This window comes from Temnothorax longispinosus, chromosome 7 (assembly GCF_030848805.1).
Source record: "Temnothorax longispinosus isolate EJ_2023e chromosome 7, Tlon_JGU_v1, whole genome shotgun sequence".
NCBI classification, from domain to species: Eukaryota; Metazoa; Arthropoda; class Insecta; order Hymenoptera; family Formicidae; genus Temnothorax; species Temnothorax longispinosus.
In genome coordinates this window covers 19,629,143-19,655,296 of record NC_092364.1, presented here as the reverse complement: position 1 = coordinate 19,655,296, position 26,154 = coordinate 19,629,143, and the positions used below count along the sequence as shown (strand labels likewise).

Here is a 26,154-nt window from a genome sequence, read left to right as displayed (position 1 = left end):
GCGCCGTGAATTATCTCGGAAAGACGTACCGCGATACGAGACTTATTGTCGCCGCGGCTTCGAAATCTATTGTGCGCGAGTCCGAAAGTTCGCCAATTTATGTCTTGGTCTTCGGTAACTGAGAGAAAGCGCAGGGTGGTTGAATGGTTGTATACAACGCTCGGGGACGCGATGATACTTTAAACCCTTGACAAATTCGAAGAGTTGCGATTTAGCTAAGATGAAACATCTTTATGAGTCGTAAAGCGAGTGTCTCGTATTGAGATTAACCACACATTAATAATGACGACAATAATGATAATGAATCGTACGAGGGAGCAGGGAAAAATATCAGCGGCACTTCGTCGTATTTAATTACTTATATGCGTAGTTAACGTCGCGCGCTCTCACATCTCCGCGATAATGCAACGCCGGGACGCCAAACAACATCTGACACTTTACGAAAATCAGAAAATCGTGAGCGACGGCTAGAAATAATATCGCGCCGCGTGACGGCGACAAGTGCAATGCAAAGTGTCCCAAAACTACTGCTTGCGTCACGATCGAATTTTACCAGACACTTTTCCTTAGTTACTTTTACGAAGTTCCAACTTTTTCTAAAGAGAGATTGATTTGATTCTAGTAACAGATTTGGTAGAAAAATAGGATACAAAATATAAACTTGATCGTACTGAAAGGGGACGAAGGGCTGTAACGTAACGATAAAGACACACGGCAGAGATAATTGTTTTGACAGAGATTATTGACTGGAAAATTAATGGAAAACAGGATAAAAATTTCAGAAATTGCAAAATCTGGAAAAACGGTTATAAAGAAGATTGTTGAATAATTGAGTACGCGTCTCTACGCGGAAAAAGACGCCAAACATTCAGGCATCCTAGCAATTTCCTACGAACGCCCTCTCGTTCTCCACTCTATCTTCATCTAATCACTTTTGCTTTCGTCAACGCTCCGCCGCGGGCTAAACGACAGGCGTTGATGGAGCTCGGGCGTCGGTGAGGGCTGGAGAAAGAAACGCGATAGGTCTGAAGGACCGAACTGTGCGCCAAAAAAAGGAACGGGAGAAAGAGAGACGGGAGAGAAGTGGAAGGGACCGAGTCCCCCTATTCGGCAAACAGAGTGAAAGAGCAAGATAGAGCGAGGGTAGGAGGTTCCTGCACCCTGCGGCGATTGCAAAGTTTCACGGAAATGCACCCTCACGAGGAATTTTTCGAGGAGCCCTTGGGTCGTCTCGGGAATTGCATAAAATAGGGAGGCGGGGTGGCCTCTATTGTGATTGATACGGGGGCGCAGTCGTGATTCGGCGCGAAACGTATCGGCGGATTAAAATATAAAGGCCGCGTTTCCGCCATTTAGCGCATTAAATGACGAAAGAGAGAGAGAGAGAGCTGGATCTCGAATAAAGCTGCGATACAATCGAGTCTCCTCCGTGAGAGATATACAAAAGTCTCGCGCCTCGTTAGAGTAAAATTCTTATACGCGATCGCCGAGGGTTATCTCTCTCCACGGCGTTTCGCGGGATGTCTTTTAAGGGCACGGGTAACAAAGGGTCGCGAACGATGAAACGTCTCGAGAGAGAGGCCGCAAACTTAAAGCTCGTAACAATGGTCCCGCATACACGTCTATGCACAAGGGTATGCACAGAGTGACCGTATTTTTCCTCGAGCAAAAGAGCACCGTGCAGTCGCCGCTGTTTGTCGGCGAATGAATTTTTCGAGAAAATATATAATTATTATAATTATAATTTAATTCTCTGTTAACTTTGTTCGGAGAGAACATTTTTTTCATTTTACGCGTGCACGTATGAATATGCGATGTTTGTCCTTGGTTATGTAGGAACGGATATGGCATGCATTGAAAACTGAGGTAATTAAAAGAATCTTACGTAACGACGGCCGATGGACAATAGCTCGAAGCCGCCAAAGTGTTAATCACGACCCCGATTGTGCACTTCTTGAGAAAACTGCGAAGTCGTGTCCTGTTTTGTTGCTACCTCGGCGCTGAAATATATATATAGGTAAAAATAAGTTAGATTACTTTGATTCGTTGAATGCGCAAATATTGAAGCGAAAATATTAGACGGAATAGCTAGTAAGAAAAATTAAAATTTTGCGTATGCCAGATTTTGTGCACAATTATTTCGTCAAGATACTTAGTTTTAATTTTAGAGATTTTATTTTTGTAAAATAATAATATGTACTGTAACGAATCCGTTTTGTCACGATGCTCGGCAGTTACATGACATAATCTTTGATATTCTCTTTGTCAAGAAAATCGAGGATTCTAAGATCGTCAGCTTTCGACACGAGCTAGAGTTTTGACACGAATGCTTATATAAATATGTATATCTTTCGGAAATTCACCGAGCAATATATCGATTTCGCAGCCGCGCTATTGTCGCTATTGTCCTTAATATTGCGTCATCCGTAATTATGTCGTTAAACTTTGTGCTGTCGTGTCCATGGCGTACCTTGTATCACTAACGCGCTTATCGGAAGTTCAGCCACCAACTATGTGAGGAGGTTCGTTAACGAAATTTATCCAGTCTTGCGACGAATCGACAATAACTCGCGGCTATTCTGACAGGGAATCGTAAAGTCTAATGTAAAATTTAAAATCACACAATTACGAGATAAAAACCGACCGCTACGCAATGTTTTCTAAGCACAAATATTCGCGAGCGCGTTAATATCGAGTCAGAAAGACGAACTACGTAATTTTTCATTTCAGCACGAGTTGTCCAACACATATATTTAGTACGAACCTTTTTACGTACAGCAACGAGATTAAAGCACGTCTAGGAAATAAAATCTCTTTGCACTTTTCACTTATTGCACAGACGAAGCGAATTTATGAGCAAAGTGAGCAATTTTGTCGAAAGACACTGCGACATTGATAAGGCGAAATTGTACGATCGAGTGACGCGCGGGGCCCGAAGCCCCTTCAATTTATCCGTTCGATCTTCTAGAATTCTAGATAGTTCGACAATGTATTGAACGTAGACAAAGATGTTTTGGACATCATAGGTCCAATAACAATACAGATTACATTTGTCAAGCGAGTCAGATAAACAGATCGAAATTCCTATAAATTTTCTCTTTGTTTTGAGGTAACGTTTGTCGTTCAAAGCGAGAGGTATATAGGGTTTGGAAAAAACAAGCACGACTGTTCCTTTGTCAAAGTCAAATGTTAACGAATCAGACTCTAGAATATTCTTAAAAATTATTAACTTTCTCTTGTTTTGAACATTGTACGACACAAGAGAATATTGTCATTTTGATAAATGAAAATAGCGCGTGATGTATTGAATTTTCAATTTACGACGATACGCATTCAATTTTATTATCATAAATAAATCCAATTTATTATATAGTCTATCAGTTTGCGAACGAAATACCTATGTTTACGGGAGGAATGACAATACGCGTTGTAGAGTAACATTTATCGATTTCTCTACGTGTACCATCATACGCATTTGTATTCAATTCAGGCACTCATTGCAGTATCGTCTACACATACACGACCGACCGGAACACTTTATCGAATTCGTTAGCGTTAAAAGTATCGACGAGACAAACGTAAAAACTGAATATCTCGTTAATTTTACAGTTAATGGCAGAATCACAATCCACTAACGGCACGATGACTCTCGTTTTATGGAAGGAAAAATATATTTCTGAATTACTATCGTATATTTGGATTATTTTGACAAGATTTAATTATATATTTTGTTTTACATTCACTTCTCGGCACACCCCGTATATTCGCACTCGAAATCCCTCGACATACACACACATGCGCGCAGCGTGCTCCTCGTGGGGCCGTACACACATTTTAGCTGCTCGTGCGAGACGTAGGAAGCCGTATGTGCATTGAACATTGATTTTAAGCGCAAGAGTACGGCGGTAAAAACGTGCGGGATTTGCACGAGCGCGCCGCGCCGACCGTCTCACTTTTAATGGAGAAAATCGTAGGAGGCACGAAGGCGGTGAGCGCGGGCTTAAGACGGATGTGGGAAAGATTTCACGACTATCGAGACTCGATGGACCGACCGATGGAGCTTGCTGCCTCGCGCGGACATTGGCGTAGCACGGGTTTCCGTATTTTTCTCCGTGGTCCATTTCGCACGTGTTCCGTTTTACACGAGCGAGCAGTAGACTACCACTTTTATCTCTTTCACCAGAGCCAAGTGATTCTTTAACGTCAACGATACCTCGAAGGCACGTGTCAGTTTGCTGCAACGTTTTAAAACGCGTGTTACAGAAGCAATTCTCTTTTTTCTCCACGCAATTTTGGTTTCCGTGGTTGTTCGCAACGAAGTCACACATACGTAGAATTGAAATAAATGGTTTTAATACCTTAACGTTCTTTTTCCTTTCAATTTTATAATCCTGTCAATAAAAAGAATATTCGTTTGCATAACAATTTACTATCGGCTCATATTGCGTATAGAAATTATTAACTCGTGCAAGAGAACGATGTGTGTGAAATATTTATTAGCGGGTAAAAAAAAACCACAGAAAATGGACGTATACCCTGCTGGTTTATCTCCTCTGGCGCATCTATCGGGTAAACGTTCAAACCCCCGCGAAGCGTAATTTAGTTAAAGGGTGTAAGCGCATAACTTTCGTAAAACACACCAACTGTATTATTCAAGGCGGCGATAACACGTGGTGGCTAACAAACGACCGTCCGTACCTTCCTGGCAATTTAAGGGGTCAAAAAAATACACCGCGCCCTACGTTCATACGCTATTTCCGAGGATACGCTACCCGTTTCGGATATTTGCGTTTGCAACATTTATAACGTAGTGGAATTTGGAATTTTGCAAGAGCTTCTCGCAAACTCGCGCACGACGGTACACGTGATGCATTATGAATTATTCATGAATCAATTATCTAAGAGTAATAATTAACATACAATTATTTAAAAATAAAAAAAAAACAAGAGAGAGAAAAGGGAGGAAGGAGAGAGTATTTAGTCGAGGAGTTTTTGGTTTTGCCAGATAAAAAAGAATTTTTTTCCACACTTTTTCCGAGTAAGTATTTAGCATTATTTGATATGAGAACTTCCTAGATCTATGTTTCCGGAGCGCACCGGCGCCTTTCCCGCTGACTGTTCTATTTTACATTTGCGCAATTGGATTGCACAGTTGAGATAACATAGTCACGAGTACCTTCGCACGAGTGCCGAGTACTCTCGCTTAATTTTACGTCGCACGTGACACGTAGCACCGAAACGACATCCCGCGCATTCTTTGGTTATTTAAGGGGTCAAAGTACATATCTCACCGCGGCTCTTCACATGCGCACACGTGCATACGTCACGCTCTCCTCCGAAATTATTTTACGCTCGTAGCTCGTAGATGCTTCCTATTTGTGATCGCATTATCCTTGAATTAGTATTACAGGACTCCATCGTGCTCTGTCGCCGCTCGGCTTAATTCAATTTTCGGATCGCCGCGGTATATACCATCTCAATTTATTTGCTTATCGATATACACACTCCTATCGGATTATCGGATGCCTTGTTAAATTTGTTATCCGAATTAACGTCGCGTTGCGTAAGTCACTGTAACAATCGCAAGTTAAAAAAAAATAAATTTTATGTCGTCTCAAGTTCTAGTTTTTCCCATAGACTTTTGGATCTTCTTCTTCGACATTGATTTGCTGTATTAAGTTTCACATTTGTTTGGGATTTGAGTATTTCTCAAGTTCAACTTGCTCGATCCGCTTCTCTTTATTATTTGTAGAGTTAAAGCTTACGTCGTGTCTTTAGCGCTCTACGTGCATACACCATTGCGTAGATATAGTGCTTCAAAGTTATTTTGCGGGATGGGTTCCATCTCGCTCTTATGTATATATACTATTTCCCCATGTACGAGTTTGGCCCGTGAGCCCGATGGGGAGTCATGTGGACGAGGGACGAGAGTGAGAAAGAGGGATAAAGAAAGACGGAACAAGATGGATGGGACAAAAAGAGGGGAACTGGCAGAAGTACACCGTGTCCCAAAACTTTCGTTATACTGTACTCTTTTATGGATTCTCCTCGAGATTGGAATTTAGAATTGACTTTTACTTGATAAAAAAATGTAAATACGATTATTATATTAATTATGGAAAAAGATTTTAAGGAATTAACATTTTTTGAAATAAAATATTTATGAAAAAGAACATAGGATACGACAAATGCGTATGTGTTACGAGAGCAAGGCTAATTCTAATTTTACAATTATGACAGTTAATTACAAAGTAAAATGACAAATGTAATGTTGAAATTTCAGGTTACGGAAGGTATTCTGCGGACAGCTTGTACGCGAGATGAAAGATATAGATAGAGGTACAACTGCCAGTGATAGTTGTATGTGGAAGAAAGTACACGGATGGACCGACGACGTAATATTGGGACCCCAAACGGTAATCGATATCACATATATCTCCACCAATGTATATTCAACCGTCCTCTACGATTTTCCGAAAGGAACCCCTTAATAAAACTACTTACGAGCCTCCGAGACTCGTCTCTTGGCTCTATCTCTCAGGCCCTCTTTCCCTATACCTTCTCATCCCTTTCGTCCCTATATTACGGCACTCTAAGAGACTGCTGGTGATGAAAATACGTGAAATACGCCATCACATCGCGCGCGACTATATTTATTAACTCCGCCTTGCGCGCCATTTCTTCCCTTCGGACTTAAAGACCACCTGCAATTTAATTGCCAATCGAGAATCGACGATACATATTCTTAAATAATTACTTCAAAGTTTCGAACCATTTCTAACGATAAATGATTGAATTTGCGTTAAAAGGAACGAGTGAATAATAATGGCACTTTGAGAGAAAAATATTTAAAGATCTTGCAGTTTAAAAGAGAACATTATAAAATATGTAGAGTACAGTTAAAAGTAACTTTTAGAAATAAAAGTAACTTTTAGAAATAAAATTGCAATGTTCTTTTTACATTAGCTTTCAAATAACAAGCTTAACAAGAAGAAAAACGCATATACGATGAATAAAAATCTCACAGGAGAGGCATTTCCATATACATAGAACACTTTATTTATTTGAAATATTATAGGAGTATATTCTTTACTCTTCTCGCGTACGTTATAAGTATCTCATGAATAGCATATAAAGGCGATTTTCTAAAAGTACGGCACCTGCAATTTTTTCCGTGTCAAATTTTTCGTGTCAAGTGATCGCTGCAACCTACTTGGAGGAGCACTTTATGTTTTAAGAATTCGTGTCCGACTTGTATCCGAAAACAGATGTTCGAAAAATTCCAGTCCATACCGTGACATTTAAGCGACTTATTTAAATGCTCCATATGCCAGAAATGATTTCGAGTTTCAACTAATGCGAGCAAACGCGACACGATTCCAATCCCCGAGATATTTCCGACCACATTCTGCGGATCGATCATATCGATACGACCTACATAACATACACAAACAGCATCTCGACACAGTGATCTTCTTAAAATGCAAACACCTGCGTGGTCACACGTATGCATACATACATACGTACAGTGGAGCATTATTAAACATTATTCATGGATAATAGCAAAAGTGTATTTGTGCAAAGCCTGAAAATTCCTATTAATACCTCAGTCCTCTATACACCGGTATTTCAACCTCAGTAAATAAAATAAATGCGCTTTCCGAATAACGAATTCTCTATAAATTTACTTTTATTTTATACTGATTCTATTACGCGCGTTATTGTTTCCACGCGCTTCTCCGGAAGTAATTGCGCGACGGGATGTACGAAAGTTGCTCGGGAAAAGAGGCGGAATATCAGGGGAAGGTGCGAAAACACGACGAGGTGGAAAAGACGACAGACGGGGGGGGGGAGAGGCGAGGGGGCTTTTCAGCGTATAAATGTATGGAGTTGCGTGACGACGGTTTGTACACATGCACGCACTTTGTGCGGAATACTATTAATTTCGTATTCATTCCTTCTTTTCGCACCGCGCTTTCCTCACGATCGTTCCCTGGCTCGTTAATGCTCGCCCGCGGAAAATTTTCCTGGTTTCACCAGGACGCCGCCATTATGATGCGGCGTATGTAAATACGATCGCGGGGAAGTGGCGTAAAAATGAGCGAGGACGACACGGAGGTGAATATCCGGCCGGCGTGAACGAGGGTGAGAGATCCTCTGACGTCGTCTTCGGCCGGAGGAGCTGAGGGAGGAAATAGATGACCCGGTCGACACCGGGGGTCGGTATCTCGATTGTATCGAGGCGGAACGGCACCGGTGCGAGAAGGGCGAAAGCGATGTAAATTTAGCATCGAGTTTTTTTAGTTTTCCTCTCGGCCTTAAACATCGGATTGAGGGACGAGACAAGAGTTTTGAGGAAAAAAAATAGATACTGTTCCAAATAACATTTATGCAAACGTAACAATAAATTAATGATGTGGCGCAGCATCGAGGTCAGATTTAATATAAATTTATTCATTTTAAAATTGGCTCAGAACTATGCGTTTCTGGAGCACACAGACTTGTGCTTAAATGTATTCTCTCGCGTCCGATTGTTCTGCAGTTGCGTCGATTTCCCTCGTAGATTTCCTCTCGACGCACGGCGCAAATGTAATTCGCAATCGCATTCGCACCTCAAAATTGACCACTTCTCGCAGCTGCGCAGCTGCCGGGACATCTATTAAAGGACTTCGACTAGAGAGAGCAGAGCAAGGCGCGCGCCGCAAGACACTATATGGTAATTAGCTGTGGAAACTTGCCGGGCGAATTGTACCATGGCCGCGCGCGGCAAACTATGCCCGCATGCCCCTTGGGTACCAAATACCACCATCAAGGGGGGTGGGACGCGGGTGGCGGTCGGGTTGGGTTAGACGGTGGCGACATTACTAAAATGTCAGAGAATGTCACCCATCTCATAATCTATGCCCCACGATCCCGGCGCTACCCTCGATCCTCCCTTTCTCTCCATCCCTCTTCGTCGTCGCTTTCTCTCTCTCTCTCTTCCTCTTGCGCACCAGTCGAGCTTTCAGTAGTCTCCTCCACCCTCACTTCACCACCCCTTCTGCCGGGCCAACCCTCCGGGTGCAGTGTCGCCGCCGCATTCTCGCGAGAAATTAATTTGGCCCTATTAAAATGATCACTTCTGGATTTAAGTTACGATCTCCGCCATTCTCCCTCATCCTCCTGCCTTCTAACCGTCCTAAATTTTGGACGGCAAGGTCTCGCGCCGCCTCGTCTCGCGTATCCCCCGTCGCGTCGTGTAGAAAAGTACGCGTGAGATTTTACGTGATAGTGGTGGTGCGAGCTACGAGGTCGAACTTCAAGCCGAGCTTTTCTTCAAGCCACGGAGAAAGTAGGTCCTCTTTCCAGTCCTTCTTTTTAACGTTTTCTAGTTTTTGCGCTTAAAATAAAACAAGCGCATGTTCAGAGATCAGGAACAGAAAACGGGAAAGAAAACGAGCATAGCTAGAAAGAACGGACGTAACGTGAATTGAGGTGTGCGAAATAAAAGGCGTGTAGCTAAAGTAATTTTAACAACGAGAAAGCTTCTCGTCTTTAGCTCGATTTTATGTGCATAACATTATAGTACACTGCAAACACTTTATGAGATGTCTACGATGAAAGTTTTCCGCAATTATGAGTTGTTACACACACTGTTAAATTCGTAATATCAAATTATATTCAATATGAGTCATTTTTAACCATTTTCCTATAAGTCGCCACTTCTTGACTTCTTCTATTCAATATGTCATTAATTTAACTGAAACAATGTTAACTAAATCAATAAAATAATATTGTTTTGTGTTAAAATAATAAATTTCAACACACATGGTAGTTAAAAATAACAAAATGTTATTTAATTCAAGATATTGGTTTAAATTTTATTTTTTAATATTTAACAGTGCACGATTATCTAGTAAAGTATGTAGGGATTTTTAGATAATTATACATTATAGTTCCAGGCCATTTTATAAATAGTTAATGATTATATTCGGCAACTATTATACGAGTCAAATTCTTATAAAAATCGATATCACGCAGGTGACGCTTGATGCGGTTTCGAGGTAAGAAATATTTACGAGAATAAAAACATGCCCGCGTACTTGGAAAGACAAACTTTTTTTTTGCTAAGAATATTGTCTCTCAGATTTAACCATAAAATTTTTCCGCTGATTATAAACTGTGCGTATATAAAGCGGGCTTGAGTCATTTTTTTGTCGCACATTACCAAACAGGCGGGTATACTCGTTTGGTCGAAACGCGACAGCGATGTATGCCGATGCGAGAAACTCATCCGGCGCGTTATCGTGTTATTGCGCGAATGCGGGACGCGCAGGAAAAAGTGTGTAATTAATTTGAGTCCCGTCTGGGCAAACTCCAATCAAAGTGTACAAATATTAGAAAGCATATCGTCCGCGCGAGCCCGGCTCTCTCTCTCCCAGCCAATTACCACCCTCGACGCGACGATCGCACGCGCGGATAACGAAAATTTCTATCGTTTCGATATCATCGCGCGGCGCTTAAGTTTTTTTCTCGGTTGCCACGAAAACTCGTCGGTGGTTTACCCTCTTATATTTCCTGATCTCCTCTGTTTTCCTTCTCTCTCTCGGGGACACGTGCTCACGCGTCGTCGAGAGCGTTAAGCCCACTAAAGAGGCAACAAGGTGCGTTTAAAGCTGCTGGAAATGCAGCTTGCCGTAAGGTTAATGGGTTAGCTCGTTATGCAAAATTGAAATTTGCGTTATTTTGAACTTAATTATATCAATTTTATTTTTTGTAACTTCGCAATTTTGGACGATAACGCTAAATGGCATAAAATTATAGGTGCAACGTAATGATATTTTATAAAAATCTGGGTCATAATATTTAGATTGGCACGACCTCGTTTTATAAAGATTCTTTTACAAATTTATTAATCAACATTAACTCGTTATTTCATTACTCGAAGTTACCGATGCAATTTGTATAATTAATTCGCTGAAAAATTTACAGAGCATTTTATTAAGCTCCGATTAATTAATAAAAAAGGGGGTGGATTGATAGCTCGTAGGCAAAGTGTTAAAAGCTCGGTCGCCAATCTCTCGAGGAATTCGCCGCGGCCGATCGAATTAATTAAAATTCACCGTGGCGGGTGGCGCTGCACCACAGTGATCCTCTTTGGAAGAGATATTTCGATGGTAATGATCGCTAATTACAGCATCGACTTGCCGCTTATTAACTCGGTACCGCGCTTTAATTAGCCGCGCGTGCCCTCCTTCAAACCTCGCCGATCGTGGAAACGCCTGTGTCGTCCACCGTCGAAAGAGACGTCACGTGCCGCCTGTGCCTGATCGATCGTATCGGTTTGCCACGTTGATAAGACGCATGACGGACGTTTTCCTAAACGAGACGCACGCCTGTCTCCGAGGAGATAAAACTGGACTTCTAAGTCCAGTCGGAAAGTCGAGAAAGGAATATTGCTATTTAAGCATATTAGGATATATATAGCAGTTTTTTCCAGCTCGATACAGATAAGGTCTAAATAAACAGTTTTTATAAATCTCACAGGTACATATTCTGTAAACTATATACACAGTCTAATTTACTCCTTAACAAAAATTTGATGAGCTTTTGTCGCGTCTCTTTCTTGATCTAACGACTAGATCTAATGATCCTAATGTAAGCCTTTTCGGATTAAATTTTTATGTGGACGAATAAATACTAAAAAATAAAAGCAATTTTACTTCAATTGGATTTGATTTCTACACAGAAAGATTATTTTAAAACTTATAGAAAGAAAGTTTGAAATATCCTTTACCTCTGGATACGTCTGACAAGATTGTATTGGGCTTCCAAGATACTGATATAATTATAACTTTGGCCCAAAGGGATAAGGACAGTATGTGATACGGTGAGGAACATCATGGACGGAACAGTTATCGTTTTCGCACGGTGGTCCTAATATTGTAGGGGTTTCGAGCTAGTCCGGAAAGGTAAGCCCTTAAGAAACCAGGACCCTTCTTCATACATCATCAGGAATGACGGAGCACGTAACACGTGACATAGTCTAAAGCGACGTGATATGATATGACGGGACGCTAAATACAGAGCGACAGAGACCGAGAGCGCGCGCGCAGGAGAGAAAGAGAGAATCATCGTTCATCATTCGCATAATACAAGTGATACACCGGAGCTATTATCTTCTTTCCCACATTGTTGATCCCGAAACCGTCATCCGGCGAAATAATGCAACTCGACGCGCGCGAATGTTTCCCGAAATTCCGTTATTTATTTTTTGATGACGAAGTCGCCGCGGAAAAATAAGAGAAATGTTAGACATAAAGTAGTCTCCATCTGCTAATATTTTTGTTCGAACGTGCAGATAAAACAAACGCGCATGTGAACACTAAATATTTCATCGTAAACACTTCTATCGTAAGAATGTTATATTGATTTTTTTATTACTATCGTATTATAAAAATATTTTGAAGTAAATAAATGTACATACTAATATTTTCGGAGTGCAATTTTTTAAAAACGTCATTTTTTTCATTTGTTTGCTTTTTGTTATAGTAATCAATTAGAAACACCCTTTCTCCGAAAAAATTTCCAATTAAAAATCGTAACAACGGACTTTCCCCCACGCAGAATGTATATGTATCATTGCGTCTGCCGGGTAACGGCGTTCGTTTGACCATTGACCATTCGCCTTTTTCAGGTCTGCGGTATGGCGTAGCAACGATCGATTCCCGTCACCATCTGCTCACAGGTATACGCTATTTCAAAGCATCGGCAAACAAACTAGTCACTGATTGCATCCTCCCGAATAATAACGTGATAATTCGATTTCTTGCGGCATCGAGATTACCATTTTTGCGCTGGCTAAATCAAAGAGAGATATAGCTGGTCAGAAATGCGCGATTGCGATATTACATTCGTCCGCACGGCGCACACACTTAAACATGACTACGTCTCTATCAACGCCGTATTAAATTATATAGAGACATCTATTAATGGATGATAATAATAGATTTATGATAGTAATGTGTACAGTCAATAAAAAAAAAAAAAAAACTTGGACGATCAAGCGTCTAATTGCCTTACACTGTTACAAATTTACTCCGTCCTCTTTGTGTATTTTAAATAAAATTCCTTTACAAAATACGTAAAACCCATATCGCATTCAAATTATGATTTTTATCAGAATGGAAAGCGAAAAGATGACGAACGAGATAATTATATGCGCGCGAACGCAGTTTCGGTGCATCAATGCAAATTACGGCCATTGCCATCGCCGCGACGACGCTTCTTCTCGCACTCATTGAGAACGGCTCTTAATTTCTCCCTTTGTCCTCTCGTCATTCGCGCACAATGGCGGAAAGTTCGTGAAACGCTGTCGTAGACAATGCGACGAAGGATTCATATTTTCTGATGCACATTGCGCCAACGAGAAGAAAAGAGCGAGAGGATGAGAATCGTTTTCGTGGGAGGAGGAAAGGGAAGAGAAAGAGAAAGAGAGATAGAAAGAAGAAGGAAGAGAAGGATAAGAAAACTGGCGCACAAGCAGAGATAAAAGAGAAGGGAGGGGAAAGAGGGGGACAGGGATAGGGGCATTGAATGCAGGGAGGAAAAAGCAGAGGCTCGGGTACGAAAGTCGCTTCGGCTGGCGAAACTTCGGAATATGGAGACGCCGGAGCCGATATCGAGGAATCGCGCGGCCGATATAGAGGGAGGATGGTCGAGGGTGTATGCAAATATTTTTCCAGCTCCCACGGAAAAGCGGGGCTCCCCTTTCCCGCCTCGTCTTTCGCGCGTCTCCCGCCGGCCCGCATAGCCGCCCCCTGCCTTTTCCTTCTTGTCGCTTTTTTGCTTTCTATCGCGCACTTTTCACGCCGCTTTTTTCCTCGTCTTCTCTCTTTCTTTCACCGCGTGTATAAAAAATGAAGTCAAGAGTCGATAATCGTCGTGCTCTTTTTATATAGGACCTCGCCTTATCCCTGCGCCTTATCCGATGTGCGCACCTTCTTTCTTACCCCTGTCACATCGTGTCATTTTCGAGTTCGCACTCTGGAAAGAGACTCCGATGATTTTTATCGCGACGTTATACACTATGCATTGTATATTTTGAACGCTCGATGAATATCAGTAGTGGCGCTGGAATATAAGCTGTCCATTTTTCGCATTCGAGATAACGAACCGATTAATTTCATAAATATTACATTATATATATATATTTCGTGTAAAACTCCAACAATTATTAGAAATGTAATAACAATATTTTAAGAATTAAAAAAAAATAAAAATTATATTATTATCACACAGGTGCTTGTTTCATTACCATAAAAAAATATTCTTCTATGTGCTTATAGAATCTTATTACCATAATTTTATCTTACTTGTAGCTTAATCAAAATTGATCTTTTTTTGTCCTATTAAAAAAGCTAATATATTTGTCGAAATGTAAAATAAAAACGAATATTTATAGATGACATTCAAGGTAAAGGGAAGACGGTAAAAGGAAGAAAGCGTTCAAAATGGCGAACGGGGGTAACGTGACACGACGCGCGACGTCGGAACCGGTGGTGGACAGTGGCGGATACGAAGAAACCCTGGAAATCTCCAGAGAGTGTCGACTCCGGAAAAGTGGTTGTTTTACGAACGCCACGGAGTGCCAGAAGTCGTCGACGCGGTACAATGGGAAAAAGAAAGGAAGAAAGAAGAAGTACTCGAAGAAGTAAAAGTATGGTAGTTATCCTGTTGCATTGGCTAACGCGATCGCGCTTGCAGCAGCCTGTGGGGCACCTCGGGGATTTCGCCGATGTGTTCCAAACACGTTCGCGGGATCAGGTACAATGGCTGGTGGCCGTTAAGGAAAGATCTCGGACGAGAGCGGCGTTACTCGCGGTAATCGACGATGCGTACGTGCGCGCGTTTATAAAATAGTCAAGATTTTGCACGCCAGACCGACCCTTTTAAAAGGCTCGGAAAAGACTTTCGAATGGTCAAGAATACGTGCCGGAAGGGAGAGATTCATTGTAATGTATGTAAAGGTTGCATATATAGAGCGTAATCGGTCACCGGCGATGTCAAAGTCAATCTTCCCTCAAGAAGGATGCAATTGATCGATATCTTTTTTCTCTGAACTTTCTCATTTTTAACAGTAAATATCTCAATCCCTAAGAATTCAGTTACAAAAATGGATATTCTATCGAAGAAACATGCGCGGAGAATAAATAAATGGAAGAATTTCTTGTCCTGTCTCCTTAAAGAAATTTAATTCTTTGAAACCCCTGAATTCCTAACATTCCCTAATTGCTCACTAAATGCATTGAAATACAATAATTATTTATGTGCATTAGAATAATTCTTCAAACTTCAGAAGTGATATAAAATTAAAATGTTACAATTGTGATGTACTCGGGTACTCGCATCCCCTTTTAAATCAGAAAAAGAAAAAGAATAAGAAAAGTCGAATGTCCAAAATGTCGTAGTCGTAACGTTTCTATTTGTAACTCCACGTTGAAATAGTAAAGCGAAAAATTCTACTGTCATGAACCTTGCTCAAAGGAAACTAAGGTTTTATTATCTGTCTGCGATACTCTCTCAAGGAATGATATAGGTGAAGACACGCAATACATTTGGACAATTTAACAGAGATATCACTGCTGCTAAAACAAAGAACATTACAGTAATTTTGTAAAAGGGCAAATTAATATATTTCTTTTACGGGAAACATTAAATTACCAACACTAGACAACTTGTCTGTACAATTTCATTTAATAATAAATAAGTCTTAAATAATATTGTCTATAACAGAAAATTTAATATTACATAATAATTAGAATTTATAATCGATATGTCTGAAGAATCAGTTTGCGTCAGGAATTTTATATTTCCATTTTTTTTTTACTTTTTCAATTTCAATGGTTGATTAACCCTTCCACTGATCGTTTTACCCATTTTGACCAAATTAACGTGGATTTAATGCCGGTGAGTGGAATAAGAGAAAATAGGAGGTTTCGATTGTCGGCACCTCGCTCGGCTATTGTTTGTCAGCGGGGGATGGCGAAGACGAGAGGCCGGAAAAAGGCGGAACGCACGAAAAGAAAAAGAGAGATCCAAAAGAATAGATTCATTGAGTAATGGCGTATTTTTGCACGGGAGCGTTGGTTGTTTTAATCAAATACCTGCAACGCGTGCAATGTTTAGATATTTTATTACAATAGCTCATTCTATTGGTATTCATTTATAAAAACGCAAACGTGCCTCATCGGGATATTGTTGAATTAATAAATAACATTCATTTAAAATTTAAAAAATACGAAATTTCCCTGTTTGCATGTTTTTGCGGTGCACGCTTAGTCGGCGATTTTTAATCGAAGCGCGATAAACTCCCGTAAGAAAAATATAACACGAGCTAATGCGGAAAGTATATAGTTACTAAACGTTTAAAACATATCGCGGGCGCGATAATCTGCTTACTTGAACTTTTAATTAAATTCGGTCATTTAATTTTCGCGTTAACTATCTTCTTGCCCAGCTTTAATATATTTAACAAGCTTCTTCCCGTACGCAAAGTAACTCCATTTGATGGTATTGAGTTTTTTGAACGATGTCGGATCTCGCGATTTACGTCAACTCGTATCGACATTCGTCGACGATCGAGTGAAGCTGAACGGCTGAAAGTATTTGGGAAGAGCTTTTCGGGAAGAAACGGAAGTGGCAGAATTTCGGTTAGAAGCTCGCGGATGTGCAATTCCAGCACATCGTTGGTGAAGTATAATGGAAGGACCGCGCCGTGTCGTCTATCGCCCAGGGATGAAGTTTGTCTTCGTAAGGAAGAGTAGTCGAGGGCACGAGGAGCAGAAGAGGATCGCGAAGTAACAGGATTTTCGGATTAGGGTAACACGGCCCTGGTAATTGTTCCCTTGTTTCGGTTCAATCCCGAGAAGAGGTCCGGAAAAAAAGTGCTTTGAAACGCTCGCCTCTCCGCGGCCGAATACAATCGTTGCTGTGCCCGTTCTCGCCCTGATGATTTTATGTTCAATTAACCCTTTGATATATCTCGGTCGAATTACGACATTTCGGCCGCTACCTTTATTGAGCATAAATCGCTGGTTTTTCATTTTGAATGAAAGAGAGAGACGTCTCTCTTTCTCTTTTTCATCTTTCAATTATTTTATAATGTTAATCTATTATTCGACATTAGTAATCTGTTAAATGCTGTAAAAGAAGATTCTACAACAAAAGAGAAAGATGTTAAATAAGTACAACTGAAGCTACATGCATGAACATTGAAAAGATATCGTTTCTTGTCACATCTTTTAATTTAGTTTTTACGTAATCGCTAAGTAATGATTTGTACAAACTAAAAATGAAAAATTTCAGTCAGAAATAAAATTGATAATAAAAAACTAGTATAATTGATGTGTTATGCTTTATTACGTTCACTCACAAAATTATCGCGATATTTATCATTTATACACGAGAATCGATTCTTATAAGAAAGAAAATGAACGGCCGGCGTTTATGTCTTAAGTAGATGTAATATAAACAGCAATTGTCATAATCTGTCGAGGAAAAGTTCTTCGTCGAAAGCACACTGTTCCGTGTAACCGATTTACAAGTAGCAAATTGCTTTCTCCACTCGACCATATGCTCACCACTCTCCCGTCGTATCGTACCTCAGCGTATCGGAAAGCTCTTTGCGGTTAGTTCGACATCCCTCCTGCCCTCCCCTCCCCGGCTTCCTCGTACTATTAACTGTTTTTTCCTTGCTCACGTCGCAACGCACGCAGGACTGACGCGATCAGCCTCTCTCATTACGCGCGTTTCAAATCGAGCGTAATCGATATTCAATCGAACGCCTCTTTCCCCGTGGAACGTCTTCGCCACGTGGGGAAACGGTGATGCCTAGGCGATGGAATAAGAAAAAAATAATGGGGATATACCGCGCGATGTGGGCGAAAGGGGAAAGAGTGAGGGAGGGAAAGAGAGAAATAAAGACGGGCTCGAGACGAACGGAGAAAGAGAATGAGGAAAAAGAAGTGGAAAGGAAAGGTAGGAACGGCACTTCGAGATCGAACAAGAGAGCGCTCGAGGGTACTTGGGGAGTACCAGATGGAAAAGTGGCTGTTTTACGGACACAACGGGGATGCTAGGAATTCTTCGTGCGAGGCACAATGTGACGACTTGAGGGAAGAAGTCCGAGGGGCGGTAATGCGGAAGGATATCGGGACAGCCCGGTTTTGTCCCATTTAATACCTTTGGAGGTGACGAGAAAAGCTTGCCAAAGCTCCGGGCATCTTTTTGGCCCGGATAAACCGGGTTTGAATGTTGTTCACCGATGAAAACTGACAGTTTCGCATTGGAAAATATCAAAACGCAAAACGTGACTGTTAAATAGTTATCAAAATATCATCGATTATTCAAAATAACATTAATTTTTTGTGATTTTTCATTGCTTTTAAATTTTTCTAGTTCTTTTTCTAGAGTTCTCTCTCTCTCTCTCTCTCTCTCTCTCTCTCTCTCTCTCTCTTTATACGTAATGCTTCTATCTCAAAAATATGTAAGTTTAAAATCCGAATAACATTTAAAGGTTTATACAGGAATAATTAACGAAAAATTCAGATTTAGAAAAATTATGCTTTCATTCGAAAAAAAACTTGAGGAGAGAAGTTTCGCATTGTCAACAAATCGATCACAGTCCAGTATTTACAAAATGTTATTCATCATCGCGTTTGTTTTTGTAAAATATAATAAGACGCTTTCGCGAATTCATTGTAAATCAGATGTTTAGCTCTTGCCATAAGCGAGCTATCATCGCGGGTGCCTTTTTCCTGCGAATTTTCGCACGGATCGATCGCGCATTGCGTTCGTTGTGTCGTCACCGCCGAATGATTTGTTTTATTCGTCTCTGAAATATATACCGAGCCAGGGATCCACCCGATCCTGGCCAGGAGTCGACGCTTCGTACAGGACGCCTCGCACAATAGCCAGGCCGCTGACAATGGCGTCGTTAGCGATGGCCTCGGGCTCCGTTCTCTATTCCTCTGCCTGCGAGAGCACCGGGTATCGTGTACAGGATGTCTCAGAAATCCTACACCAACCCTCATCTATGGATCTCTCCCCGAAATTGAAATCAAATTTCTCTTGGTAAAAAATTCAACTTTCTTTTTTAAACTTTAGTGCTATCTTTCTTTTTGAAACTCTCGATGCTGGATGTTTTGACAATAATGTCGTGTATTCAGCTTTTAAAACTGGAAATTAATTGGAATTAACTGTAATATACATTTTTTTATTTTCACGCATTATAAATTACGGTCATTTTTTGTCGTTTGTAATTTTTCTTGCTCTTCTGCTACATTGAAGTAGATGACACTCATTTTTATTTCGAGAATCTATCCAAAGAAAATACACAATTTCTGGACCATCCTGTACATACGTCACTCTATTGCTTTCTATGCTTCTCTCTGTCTTCGTTGCGCAACAGTGCGAAATGCAAACGATCGGGTCTAACAATAAGGGCACGTGCACACCGGCAAGCCTATAAGCAATGATCCGCGTGATTTATGGAATTAAGATAGAATAAACGTTTATATCAGATTCGAATATAAATTTCAAAATTCAATTTAAACAACTATTCACCAAGTTGGCCCTCGTTAATTGTTTTTCTATATCTCTGTATCCTTTATTGTGTATCCTTTACTTAAAATTTTTAAACTTAAAATTATTTTCACGATTGAAAGAGAGAGAAAGAGAGGGAAATAAAGAGAGAAAGAAAAAAGAGGTAGAAAATAAAAAAAGTTTCTGAGATCTGGGAGAAACAGATTTAATGTGCACGCAGTCTAAAATCGACGCAGAAACGCTTAGTGTCGACACTAATCGAACTCATTTCTCTTCCTCTATTCTATTCGTCCACTGAGAGCGGCGACGATATCATAATGATCTCCCTGCGACGCGCCTAATTTCTTTCCGGTGCATTCTGCTTCCGCAGCCTCTCGAACAATACGCGTTCTAATTTTCGCGCAAAACGCGAATGCGCGATGGCGGTTCACTATTCGTTACTCATTAACCCGTCGCGATGGAACGGGGCAATCGATTGTGCGACTCTGGTCGGAAAACTGGTGAATATGGGCTAGACGCACACCAATGTATGATAATGATGACAGTATCTGACATACATATGTGATAAATTATCCTCTTCACGTTGAATAATATTTTCGTGGCATATATACCGTTCATATTCATTAGTTTAACGGAGCAAAATCGGCCAATTTTATGTGAAAGCGTGCTAGTTAAAGTCATCAAAGCCTACTTTAGATGTTCTATCTGTGTTAGAATTCTATTTATAATTTTATGTGCCGTATAATATAAAAAACAATGAAAGAACCAGAATACCCAAATATATACAATATGTTCCATAACAATAATAATTGTTAACCCGGATGTCTATTTTAATAGATGACCATATAATAAATAAAGGTTGGTTTACAAGTTACATCGATTAGCCATGCTATGAATAGAAATCGCCACAAATATCCCAAAGAGATAAAAAGTCACACGGTTGAACTTGCAGAACGTACATCGCATGTTTCCGCGAAATCACCGCAGACGGTGAAGAATTTCAGTGCCGAGTTTACAAAATTTGGTAAAGAATCCGACGCGCACCGATCAAATGCACAGGTCGCGATGGAGTTCATCTGAACTTCTCGAAGAAACGATAGAATCACCTGACAGAGAAGAGATTGATGGCACGAATTCCTCGGAAGTATGTACAATCTATTCACCAATCTGCCGTTTACAGATCTGTTTTTTACAGAAGTGCAAAATGTGTGCGTTATTTCATCAATAATATTATACCGATAATTGCTGGTAGATTAATTGTAGATTATCTTAAAAATAAAAGTGATATCTAATATAAATTTAAATGCATTTTACGTAAAGATGTGCGTAAAGATTGTTAAACACAGCGATTAGTTAAATATATAACAACGCAATGTTATTTGATATCTTAATCAAAATATTTAAATTTACAAACGCGTAATTCGATCCGACAAAATGTAAACGAATCCGTGCATTTGTACCCCGTAAATTGGTGGTAAATAGTTAGTGATCGGATACATCGCCCACCCATGCTCTTTGTCTATAATTTAGTGTTTTTATTGGAGCGCGCGAACGATGAAACGCCGAACGTCCCGGCGTTAATTAATACTAATATGGCCGAGCCTCATTAACGGCAACGTTTATTAAATATTCACACCGTGCGGCGACAGCCTGTATCCTGGCCGCGTCGATTCAATCGCATTGTGACGGCATGGCGCACGGCGAAATGAAAACTTGCCGCGTCTGATACCTTTCATTCACTTTTCCTTTTGCGTTGCGCGACAGTGATTCAAGCGCGTTCGCAAACGGATGCGACGTGGCTCTTGTCTGTCTTTAGAACGGCGTGAGAGAGAAAGAGAGGCGGAGGGGGGAAGCAAGAGGAAGAAAAACGAAGCTGCGTTCTATTTTTTTTTTCGATTCTTTCACAGCCACGAATGTCCCTCCTCTCTATTGTGTATCCAAGAATTTGGTCGAAAATTCTGATAGCCGAGATGTTTCGTGCATTATTTTTTGATGGGATATAATAATTACATGTCCGAAAGTAGAGAGAATTATCCATTCTACTTAACGTAACAATGTGTTTTTAAAATTCTCAGACCTTTCTCGAATTACATCTTTACATTTTCTTCTAATTACCATAATTATTCTCTTTGTCTTTGCGAATAGTATATCTCGGGAAAGTATATTAAAAACATCGTCTTATATACAAAGAAGTGTCTTTTACTTGTATATATATAGTGTCTTATAGTTGAACTGTAGTAATGGAATCGTATCAGTACTCATCACTCGGAAAACGATCGCGCTTGGTATTTCCGACTTGCGCGAACTTGTACTCGATTACTAAGTTTTGCTTAAATCAGCGGAAGGATACATTATGTTAGTCGTTGGAGGAAGATTATCTCCTCGCCATTAAAGTCAGCGCATTCCGTGAGCTGCCAGATGAAGGGATTTAATGGGATTGCGAACGCGAAGATATCTTTGCGCGACGTAAAAGGGGCTTTGAGTGTGTTGATAGGTTAACAGGATTAAAGTGGACTCAGTGTGACTCTGCGCGATGGCCGATGGGACACTTCGCTGTTAAGCCACCACCCTCGCGCGAAAACGCGACCTGTAAATTTGCGAGCGTGCCGGCCAAAAGAGCGTGTAAATAAAAATAAGAGAGGAGGGGGGAGGGCGATGGAGGGGGACAGTGGCGTTACGGAGTTGTAGAATCCCGCGGTCGGACTCAAACATGTAAATTACGCCGGAAAATATCATGTAAATGCGATTTGCTGCGCGGCGCATTCACGGCGACGCGAGTCCCGCAGAAAACTTTCAGCTCCAAACCGGTCTGAATTAATTTACCGGGGGTGTAACGTGTGCCGCGCGAGTACTTAACGCGACTTCGGCCGGTGCATCGCGTTGCAATGTATCTCGCCACCGCTAAAATGTTACGGGTACGTATGGGATTATTCTGGTTTTTCAACGGACACAGGAAAAATAAATATGTATCTCTCGCGCGCGTTAAATTTCGCATGGGATTACATTTGTGTGACGTGCTTATTATTTTTCAACGTTCGATGTTAAATAACTGAAAATTGCGGTTAAACGGGTCAAATAAAATTAAAGGGAGATTATAGCTAAAAACATTTAAAGGATATACTCTACGAATAATTTTTTTCATGGTTTTTGTGCATCTTTCCTCTATATCTTTGCTATATTGTTTCGAAACTTTCGTCATATCTGTCGACAATAATGAAATATCGTCTCGCCGTACAATGTCACGCGACATATAACACCGTACTCTGACTATGTTGAGAGTTGTCTTTTATACCTCAAGTTACCTCGCATACCTTAGAACTCGCGCGAAAAATAAACACGACCGCGCGCTATCCATTTGCTATCTTATATCTATATGAAATATATATAGGGAGACGACGTGCGCATTTTTGACGCGAAATCTATCGAAGCGTAATCTTCAAAGCAATGAATCGATTTCGTTTCGCTCGTTTTACCGCGCGATTGTATTCGCTCAAGTTTATCCACCCCGAGGATGTACGTACAATGGGCATAAAGGATCCCTTACAAAGGCCGCTGCATGTACAGGTATTTAACTCGATTAAGAGTATAATCGTTAATCTCTCGCTGCTGTTAATTCTATCTCATCCTCGTGCCACACAACGCAACGGTTTCGTGAGTTCACATCAACACATTGAAAGAACGTGAAATGCGCGATCTACTGCCGTATTTATTCGATATCATATATACTGATATAAATACATTCTATAATATCGAATATATCAAGAGAATTCAATTATTTAATTAAAAATATGTATAAGCAGATAACGATACTAATTGTAAGTATTATATGTATACGTGTATATATTAGGACTCTTTGAAATACAAGTCTGAATTTATATGACGTATAAAACAATAATTTACAAAGAGCATAGAAATCTATTTATTTATTTCGTATTGCTGATTGTAAAACTTTTTCTCTCTTAAAACTACTATCTTAAATTTTACGACATTAAATTTTTCGATATTCGATGCGATATATCTTACCTGCCATATAATCAGATAATGATTGCGGAACTCTCTACTCGAATACTCCATTTTAGCCGTAAATCGAATATCCCTTGACCCCTTTACGGTTTTAGGATCGCAACTAAATCTAGCGCGGTTTGTGGCACATGCCGCATTATTAATAGGGAGGTAATTCTACTTGAGAGATTAACATTATTGATATCGTTCTGATTAATAATAAACTGTAGGGCGCTTAATAACAATATCATAAAAGTAAACCAAATTTATATCCACACATTGGATATGCCTAGAAGATTTTAGTACAACTCCGGAGAAGTTAATTGCTCATGAAAAAATAAAAATGGGAAGTAAAGAATAGATGCTTTTATATTGTTCGTCGTTCTCTTTGGCCGCATTGAAATTTAATTGATCAGACATTTTTCTCGGGAGCACGATTATGCGAGTACTTACTCGCGAATTTCAAAAGAATAGGGGAAAAGTTTAAAATATGCAAGAGACTCTCCCCTGCCTCCGGCAATCCTCTCGATCCTACATCCCGTCCCCTCGCCCCTCCTGCGCGGCAGATCAAACGCGCCTCTCGCTCGCCGGCTAATGCAAATTTCACGTGTTCCAGAAGCATCGATCGCTTAATTAATCTGTACCGACGTAAACGTGGGGGGGGAGGGGGGCGACTGTCGGCGACGCGGCTCCCCCGCGGCGCGGCGGTTTCCCAATGAAATCGAATTTTGCGAGTAATCTCGGGCTCCTCGCGAAGAGAGCCGTTCGTCCAATCGAATCGCCGCGCCGAGAGCGGCAGAGAGAAAGAGAGAGAGAGAGAGAGAGAGGGGGGGGGCAAGAGGAAAATTCTGTCGTATTTCGGGGAAAATATAACTAATATAATATGAATACAACATATAAAATGTGTCAAATTAATAGTAGCTAAAGTACATGGCAAACAATGACTGAGCAGAGAAAAAGAGAGAAAACACAAAAAGAAGGATTTTAACATATACGCGCGATGCGAGCTTTTTGCGAATATTAAGCCACGAAAGAATGATACCATATTCATAATGAGAGATTACATCATGCCGAGCTACGACTAAATGATAACTAGGACAAGAGGAAAAAGAGAGAAAGATGTGCGATGCAGCGGAGCAAAGTGAGGGAGCGAAAGAGATAGAGATGCCGGCGAGAGCGAGGCGGAGACAAAAAGAGAGAAGGGAAAAAGAGAGTTTTGTGTCCGACAAAAATGCTAACCGACATCACGCGCCACCACTGAGGAACACCGGAAAACGAGTGATTCGTCGGCACCGCGCCACCCGGACGCCGGCCAACGTCACAACCCTCAGACACAACCCTCGGCGAACACTAATTTGCACGGTCCGCAACGACGCGACTCCGTTCGTTCGATCGATCGGTCGATCGATAATACGCACGTTTCCTCTCCTCGGAGAGGAACAATTCGCGACGATAACGGAACCACGTCCACGTCCGTTGTCCGCCGATGGAGAGATCTCCGTTTTCTCCTTTTCTCGAGTTACCACAGCAAGGATGTACGGTACTTACGATTACCCGGTCTCCTCGTTCGTTCCCAGCGTAGTCCTCCTCGCTTGGCGACACACCTCCGAGTCTCTTCTAACGTTCCTTTCCCCGTTCGTGTCGGCGACGTGTAAGATAACTGCGTGTGCATCCCGCGACGAGATGCGCTCCGTCGACACCGGGTGTAACGATCGTGTGTCCGATACTACGTGACCGACACGCTCCTCTTGGATGAACTGAGCTCTCCCCCCCTCGCGCCGGCCTGATATAGCACCCCCACCCCTCTAACATTCCCCTGATGTTCCCCCACCGTTCAGGCAACCCCTGCGCGCGGGACGTCGCCGTGGGGATGTGGATCCTGGTGGTCCATCGAGGACCCAGCATCCCCCTCGCGTCCTTTCTCGCCCTCGACGTCGGGAATGTGTGCGTGTGCATGTTTCTGGGGTGGGAGGAAGGGAGAGGCCGCGCATTCTCGCCCCCTCTCACCCGCTCTTCGCGAGTCTACCGTCTATCTCCCTCTGCCGAATGCTTTTCGTCCGTCTCCCTTTCGCTTCTTCCTTCTGCCCCTCTCTCCCTCTCTCGCATTGCTGCTCCTTTTTTGCAACTGACGTTTGTTAAGATGACTTTCATTATCATAGCTGCAGGCTGGCCGCGCTGCTCTCGTGCCACACCGCCATTCTCATTCTCATTATTTTTATTCGCACTAATTTAGCACACGCTTATTATTTTTATCTATAGATTTTTCTCACGACCACTTTGACACAAATCCCTCTTTTTTCCTTTTGTAAGTAACGTTCTTGAAATGACTGTTATTGAAATGTATACAATTGTTGAGATATATTTTTATTATACCCGCTATAAATTTGAATTGTAAATGCGACACTATTATGATTTTATTAGGTTTGCAACTAAACGAGGTTCTCCGTGGCTGTTTCAAGATTTCGTACGCTAGTTCAGTCTATCTCCATAATTAACTAAAAGAATATTATACATTACATCATGTTACTTCAACTTTTATCAATGACTTGTGAAATATCGGTATCATAA

At 41.1% G+C, this 26,154-nt stretch overlaps 1 long non-coding RNA gene across 1 annotated transcript in view; it reads right to left on the bottom strand.

Annotated features, from left to right (window-relative positions):
- The window catches only part of LOC139815977 (uncharacterized), a 52,657-nt gene extending 27,333 nt beyond the window's left edge, over positions 1 to 25,324 (bottom strand). The window contains exons 1-2 of the long non-coding RNA XR_011732876.1: positions 25,135 to 25,324; positions 1,886 to 2,000 (exon numbers count right to left, since the gene is read on the bottom strand). This is a non-coding gene — a long non-coding RNA (uncharacterized lncRNA). The remainder of the gene's footprint in view (positions 1 to 1,885; positions 2,001 to 25,134) is intronic.
- Between the last annotated feature and the right edge of the window lie 830 nt (positions 25,325 to 26,154).